Below are 8,534 nucleotides of genomic sequence, written 5' to 3'. Positions count from 1 at the left end.
TTATTTTGTTCATGGTTTTCAGGTAGTCCAATGATTTTCAAATTATCTCTCCTGGATTTATTTTCCAGGTCAGCTGTTTTTCCAAGGACATATTTTACATTGCCCTCTATTTTTTCATTCAATTGGATTTGCTTTACCATATCTTGATTTCTCATAAGGTCACTAGCTTCCATTTGTTTAATTCCAATTCTGAGGCAATTATTATCATCAGACAGTTTTTAATCTCCTTTCTCTTTTGGCTTTTCAAACTGTTGACTTTTTTCTCATGACTCTCCTGCATTGCTCTCATTTCTCTTTTCATTCTTTCCTCCCTCTCTCTACATCTTCCTCCTATCTCTCCTACTTTCCCTTCAAAGTATCTTTTAAGAGTTTCTATGGCCTGAGAGCAGTTCATATTTTTCTTGGAAGCTTTGGATGTAGGTGCCCTGAGGTTGATTTCCTCTTCTCAGGGTGCACCTTGATATTTCTTGGCACTGAAGAAACTTTCTATCATTTTAAACTTTCTTTGCCTGCTCATCTTTTACTTGACTTTTAGTTCCCCACCGTGGTGTCTTGCTTCTTGGCTATACTACTGTACCAAGCTTCAGAGGGTCCCAGGTGTTTTGGTTTGAGGGAGAGAAAATTTTTCTCTCACCTGGCCTGTTTACTGGACCAAAGATAACTTCAAGCCAACTTGCTAGTTAACCAGCCAGCAGATCACTGAGGTGGTTTTTAGCTTCAAGGAGCCTATACCCCTCCCCAACCTGGGTCTCTGGCTGCTCAGGATTTCTTCCTGGTTCCACATTGGGGTGGGACAGCTGAATTCTTCCCTAGGTCCTGCTGATATCCCTGTACTTTCCCACCTCCCCCATGGCCAGCTGATCAGCCCTCTCACCAGACTGCAAGCTCTGTTCCAGAAGATTCTGGTGTTGCAGCTGATTTGGAGGCTCGGGGGTTAAGTTCTTCTGGTACAGCATGCCTGGGTTTCTGTTGGCATGATTGTGGGGTTGGACTTTACTTGCAGCTCAGCACAACTCCCTTTAATCTATCTATAGCTAGAAAATAATCTCAGCCCATATTTTTGTGGGTTTTTTCTGCTCTGGGGGTTCTTTTATTGCTGATTTTGGGTAGTTATATCAGGAGCTCTGTGCATTTAATTTCTTTTCTCCACCATCTTGGCTCTGCCCCCAGGTTCTTTTTTTTTGATCATTGTTTTCAGGTAGTCCAATAATTTAAAAATTATCTCCCCTGGATTGATTTTCCAGGTCAGTTCTTTTTCCAAGGAGATATTTCACATTGTCTTATATTTTTTCATTCTTTTGGTTTTGCTTTATTATTTCTTGATTTATCTTGAAGTCATTAGCTTCCATTTGCTCAATCTTAATTTTTAAGGAGTTATTTTCTTCAGAGAGTTTTTGTACCTCCTTTTCCTTTTGGCCAGTTTGGCTTTTCAAGGCATTCTTTTCCTCACTGGCTTTTTGTCCCTCTTTTACTATTTGGCCTAGTCTCTTTTTTAAGGTGTTATTTTCTTCAGTAGTGTGTGTGTGTGTGTGTGTGTGTGTGTGTGTGTGTGTGTGTGTGTGTGTATCTCCTTTACTAGGCTATTGACTTGTTTTTCATGATTTCCTTGCATCACTCTCATTTCTCTTTCATTTTTTGTCCTCTACCTCTCTTACTTTATATTCAAAGTCCTTTTTGAGCACTTCTATGGCCTGAAACCAATTTATATTTTTCCTGGAACTTCTGGATGTAGGAGCTTTAACTTTGTTATCTTCTTCTGAAAGTGTGTTTTAATTTTCTTTGTCATCATAGAAACTTTCTAGGATCAGAATTTTTCTGTTTGCTTATTTTCCTAGCCTATTTCTTGATTTTTAACTCTTTGTTAAAGTGGGCCCCTGCCTCTAGGGTGGAGGGAGTACTGTCCCAAGCTTCAAAGGGTTTATGTAAGTATTTTCAGGGATATTTCTAGGGATTCATAAGTTTTTAGTTCTTCCAAGGTGGTATGATTTAAAGAGAGGTATGTTTATTACTCTCTTGTCCTGTGCTCTGGTCTGCAAGCACCCACAGGCCTTCTTTTCTGCCCTGGAACTATGAACAGAATACTGCTCCACTGTGGCTGAAAGCTTTAGTGTGCATGTGTTCCTCCCCCACCCCACCCCCATCCCCTCCCCAGGACTGCCAACCAAGATTGTGACCTGGACCCAAGTATGGGTAAAACAAAAGAGTCCTGCCTCAGTGCTAGCAAACAAATAACCTGTAATTTCCTTATGGCCAGTTGTTCAACCTTCTTACCATCTGTTGCCTAAGTGTTAAAGAATCAGTTGATGCTGATATTGATTCAGAGGCTCCTAAGGCCTGGTCCTGCTTTGCTGGGGCTGGGTCTGTGCTGGTGCAGCCTGAGTTGGATTGCTCTCCACTCTCACCCCAGTATGAGACCTTTCTTGCCAACCTTCTCAGTTGTCTTTGGATGGAAATGTATTTCACCATGCCCTTTTGTGGATTCTGCTGCTCTACGAATTGCCTTATGTCATTATTTGAGGGTATTTTGAGGGGTCTTAGAGAGAACTCAGGCAAGTCACTGCCTTTCCTCCACTATCTTGGCTCCACCCCCACAGTGAGAATTTATGACAAAACAAGAGATAGAAAGTATTATATAATGTAAAATGAATCATTTGGATTACATAAAATTAAAAGGTTGTGCACAAACAAAACCAATTCAGCCAAGATTAGAAGAAAAGCAGGAAACTGGGAAACCGTTTACAACAGTTATCACTGATAAAGGCCACATTTCTCAAATATATAGAGAACAAAGTCTAATTTATAAGAACCCAATTCATTTCCCATTGAGAAATGATCAAAGGACTTCTTTACAGAAGAAGAAGAAAGCAAAGCTATTTATAGTCATGTGAAAAAATACTCTAAATCACTATTGATTAGAAAAATGCAAATGAAAATAAAAACAACTCTGAGGTACCACCTCACATTTATCAGATTGACTGAGATGACAAAAAAGGAAAATGACAAATGTTGGGGATGTGGAAAAATTGAGACACCTATGCACCATTGGTAAAACTGTGAATCAATTCAACCAACCTGAAGAACAATTTGGAAGTATGCCAAAGTGCTATAAAACTGCACACCCTTTGATGCAGCAATACCACTATTAGTTCTAAATCCAAAAATAGATCAAAAGAAAAGGACTTATATGTACAAAAATATTTATATTAGCTCCTTTTTGTTCTGGCAAAGAATTGTAAATTGAAAGGATGTCCATCAACTAGGGATTGGTTAACCAAGTTTTGATATATGATTTTGTGATGGAATACTATTTTGCAATAAGAAATGATGATCAGGATACTCTAAGAAAAACCTGGAAATACTTATGTGAACGGATGCAAAATAAAAATAGTAGAAGCAGGAAAACATTGTACACAGTAACAGCAATATTGTATGATGATCACCTGTGGATGAGCTTTTCTGAGCAATATAAGACAATTTCAAAGAACTTATGATGAAAAATGCTATCAACCTCCAGAGAAAGAACTGGTGGAGTCTACATGCATACATTTTTAACTTTATTTGGGGTTTTTTTTTGTCTGTGTTTTCTTTTGTAATGAAGTTAATATGGAAATATATTTTGCATGAATTCATACGTATACTTTTTATCAAATTGCCTTCTCAAGGGGGAGGTAAGGGAGATAGAGAATTTGGAACTCAAAATTTTCAAAATTAAATTTTGAATTTATCTTAAATATAATCAAGAAAAATTAAATTAAAAAAGAAAAGCCCTTATTCATTATATTAATATATGCCATTTTTATTTCTTGAGTTTTATAAGATTTATTTGTAATGTTAATGATATATTCTTGGAGGTGAGATTCTTAATGGTGCATTATATTTATTATCACTATTATTATAATTGCTACTCATAAATTTTGTTTATATAACATTTTTACAGTTTACAAACTGCTTTCCTTATATTAAGCCAGAGAAGAAGGTACCATTTTTTAAAAAAAATCTCACCTCTCTTTCTACTGTCAGAAAGATCTACCAGATACTGTTCTTCTTGGTGCAAGTTATTATTCCACAGGATGTTAAAAGTTGATTTGCAGTTTCTGGATCTACAGAAAGCCAGGAAAAAAAAAACCTGACATAAGGGATAGCATTAGAAGTGTCCTGCATGGCATGCTTTGTTCAGTATTTGGCAGGGGGCCTTACCCAAAACATCACACCTTATAGCTTCTTATCACACCTGAAATCCTACCATTGGAGATTTGTGCCTGAGAGTTTTAAGGGTCTGGAAGAGTGGAAAGAGTCCTAGATAATATATCAGAAATCATAGGTTTTTAACTACAGTTTAACCATGAATTCTATTTATGACTGGATATCCTTTTGTACCTCATTTTCTTTATATGTTAAATGACAATTTTGGATTGAATGATTCCTAGGATCTCTTCCATCTAAAATTTCCACTGTTTGATTTCATAGACTAACATTTATACAGCACCTATTATGAACAACAGACTGTTCCAGAAAGCAGACAAAGACAGAGACAAAAATGAAATTAAACTCCAACCTGAAGGAAATTAAATTATACTGGAGGTGAGGTAGAGTAGACACTAACACAATATAATATCTATGCAGATAAGTAAATAGATTTATTCTGTGAGTCTATGACCAATCCTTCTCTTAAAGTAAAAAATACCCAGAGAAGTAACCTTAAGAATCAATAGCTAATATGTTGCATGCTATTACTTGATAGCATTTAAGACTACTTCAGAAGAGAAAACAGGATGGGAATGTGGAAAATAAGTGGGATTTAGAATAAAATGGGAGAAAGAATTTGGTAAAAGATCAAAGATTTAGATCTGTAAGGGATCTTTGAGGCCATAGAGACTAACCCCTTAATTTGAAAGCTGGGGAAATCAAGGCACAGGGAAGCTAAGTGAATTTCCCAAGGTCACATAGCTAGTGAATGTCTTGGACACAATTTGAACCATTATGCTGAAAGGAGAACTTGAAGGGTACCAGAGACAAACTTGGAGAAGTTTTCAACTTTATCAAGGACTAGTTGCTCCAGTCACATTCCCCATCCTCTGATGACAAATGAAAATTAAGGTGAAGAGAGGATAGGAGCAGGGTGTGATGTGCCCTACCAAGGGCTTCCTCAGATCACATTTAATCATCCCTCAAACAAACTTCACAGGATGAACATTTTGGTGGCTACAAATGATTCTGACCTTTATTAAGATCACATGGGCAGAAAGGACAGCTGTCCCTTTAAAACTTGCCTCCTGATGTTAATAAATTAGGGACCACTTACAGTTTTATGTCAGATTTCATTTGTTGTAATATGGCATTGAAGTTTCTAGGTGAAATGAACAGCTGCCAAACTAGCCTTTCAAGGAGCTGCCTTTGGGGGCGCGGTACTTTATAATCCATGTTGCAAGGGTAGTAGTTAAAATAATGAGAGGTCTAAGAGATGTGTTTCAAAGTCTTTTTTTCTCCTTAGTTGTAGAACACGTACAGGGGGTACCATCCATCTGTTCTTCCTTAGGGCAGGAGAAGTCAGCCAGTTGGCCAGAGCTAAAGTCTTTCACCTGCTAAAGAAAGAATAAACTTTGAAGTTGATTTCAGTTTCTGCCCTGTTTATCTGAGAAAATGCTCTTGGCTCCCTCAAACATCAAAATTTGCCTTCATTAGTTAAGAATCCTTTTCACTGGTTTTGACTTTAAAGTCTTTGCCAGGTCTTCTACTCATTGGGCAAAAGCAGCTCCATTTTTTTGTTTTGTTTTGTTTTCCAAGCATAGAATCTTCTGTACCTTGTTTTCTTGCCTCACTCAACCTCCACCCTGGCAAATGACAAAACCACATCCTCCTGGTTAGGGCTCCAAATTCCATTTATTTCTGGCAGCACGTGATTTCCTCTTAAAAGCTTTTCTGAGGAGTTCCATTAAAGCTTTCAAAAGTTGATTTGGACATCAAATAGCTTTTTTATTAAACAGCAGTTTGAGGAGTTGAACATAAATGAATCAGAAACAGATTTTGAAACGTATGGGAAAGTGCCCTTGAATGTGCACATCTTGTGTTATGCCAAATGCAAAACACTTGAACACTAGCTGTAATTCTGGCCAAATACAAGAACAAGTAACCCTCAAATGTATTCCAAAATTGGTGGGAGGAAATGGATGGAATCTATTTTTTTTCCTAAGGAAAAGTATGTGAATCTTTTTTGCCAGGTTGCTATATTTCTTGAACCTGTGACTTTAATAGTGAGGGGACCTCCCATTGAGAAAATTTCCTTTATGGATGCATATCAGCTACTCATCTGTGATTTATAGTCTTAGAGAGTTAAATACCTGGTGCATTGAAAGGTTGACTTGCCTTTCATTATATGGCCAGCATGAGTCAGAGGAAGGATTGAAACCCAAATCTTTGTTCCTGACCCCAAGTCCAGCATTATGCCAAGCTGCTTCAGGGGTCCAAAACAAAAGTACTTATCTCCTATCTCCCTGAATAGTGAGAATATATATAGGAAGCTATAACCCTTGAGAGGGAATAGCATTTGTTAACTCTTTTGCAATAGATTTTCTGAAAGTTGCTTTGTGAAATAAACCTCTTTTTTGTTTGTTTGTTTAGAAATGGTGGGTTGTTCTCATGACTAAGATCTTATTAAATAGTGTCAAATTATAATGATGAAAAATATCATCAATAAAACATTAAAATTTAGAGAAAAAAGTTCCTAGAGCCATTAACAAGTAGAGCAATTTTGTTATAATCTTATTAAATTTAATATGTATTTTTAAAACATTGAATAGAATTTTATTTTTTTTTAAATATGTAAAAACTAATTTTAACATCAATTTTTAAAAAACTTTGTGTTCCAACTTCTTTTCCTCCTCCATTCCCACCCCCCACCCACTAGAATTCAAGCATTTCAAAATAAGTTATACATGAGTAGTCATGGAAAATATTCCCAACTTAGCTGGATTGTGAGAGAAAACAGTAAAAAAAAAAAAAAAAAAAAACCAAAACTTCAGATTGAGGAATTGTCAAAGAGGAGAAAAAAATGGAAAAAAATGTGTTTCCATCTGTTTTCAGATACTATCAGGTCTTTCTCTGTAGATGGGTTGCCATTTTCATAAGTCCTTCAGGGTTATACTGGATCATTGCCTTGCTGAAAATAACCACATGCCTCCCTGCAGATCATTTTACACTATTGCTATTATTTTGTATACAGTACATTTCACTCTACTTCAGTTCATGTAGGTCTTTCCAGGTTTTTCTGATAGTATCCTATTCATCATAACTTGTATATAGTACCTTAAATGTGAAAAAGAATTTTCTTCATAACAGTAAAGTAGGTACCATACATTTTGCCATTTGTGATCAATCATCATAATTATATCCCTCCATCCTATACCCATCCCATGATATTTACTATCTTCTTTTAACCTATTCCTCCTCAAAAGTGTTTTACTTCTAACTGTCTCCTCCCCTGCTGTGCACTCCCTTTTTTTCACCCTTCCTTCCTTTATCCTCTTCCCCTTCTACTTTCCTGTAGGGTTAAATAGATTACTCCTCGCAACCGGGTGTGAATGTTATTCCCTCCATGAGCCCACTCTGATGAGTTTAAGGTCTTTCAGCTAATTCTGTGTTCCAAATTTTCTTCCTCCCTCTCTCCTCAACCCTCCCTATGCAATCAAGGAATTCAATATGTCATATTGAGCAGTTATGCAGAACATCTTTACCTTCCTCGAAAGTGTTTTGCTGTTTACTGCTCTCTCCCCCAATCTGCCCTTCCCTCCTTCTGCTCTCCCCCCAACCCCTTATCTCTTTCCTCTCCCTCAGGGCAAAAATATATTACTATACGCACTTGAGTATGTATGTTAGTCCTTCTTTGAGCCAATTCTGATGATATTAAGGTTCACTCACTCCCCAATTCCTTCCCCCTCTTCCCCTCCCCTCCATAAGCTTTTTTCTTGTTTCCTTCATGTGAACTACCTCTCCCCAGACCATCTCTCCTCTTCCCCCTCCCCCAGTCTATTCCTCCTACACCTCAACCTTATTTTAAAGATGTCAGCATGGGTTAGTTAGGTGGTACAGTGGACAATGCACCAGCCCTGGACCCAGGAGGTCCCAAACCCAAATCTGGCCCCAGACATAAGACACCCCACCCTGTCTGCCCCACAAAGAACAAAACATAAATGCTTTACAAATATCATCCCTTCATATGCAGTTCAGACCTGTGTCTTCTGTGAGTTTCTTACCGAGATAGTTCTTATGAGTTCAAAGTTTTATCTTCTCATGTGGGAATATAAACAGTTTGATCTTTTAATATCCCTTGTGAAGTCTTTTTCCTGTTTACCTTTTTATGCTTCTCCAGGGTTTTGTATTTGAACGTCAAATTTTCTATTCAGTTAAGGTCTTTTTATAACAAATGCCTGAAAGTCCTCTTTCTCATTGAAATTCCAACTTTGCCTCCGAGAGATTATGCTTAGTTTTGCTGGATATGTGATTTTTGGCTATAGTCCCAGTTCCTTTGCCCTCTAGAA

This window comes from Dromiciops gliroides, chromosome 2 (genome assembly GCF_019393635.1).
Source record: "Dromiciops gliroides isolate mDroGli1 chromosome 2, mDroGli1.pri, whole genome shotgun sequence".
In the NCBI taxonomy this organism is placed as follows: Eukaryota; Metazoa; Chordata; class Mammalia; order Microbiotheria; family Microbiotheriidae; genus Dromiciops; species Dromiciops gliroides.
This window is presented reverse-complemented; position numbering follows the sequence as displayed.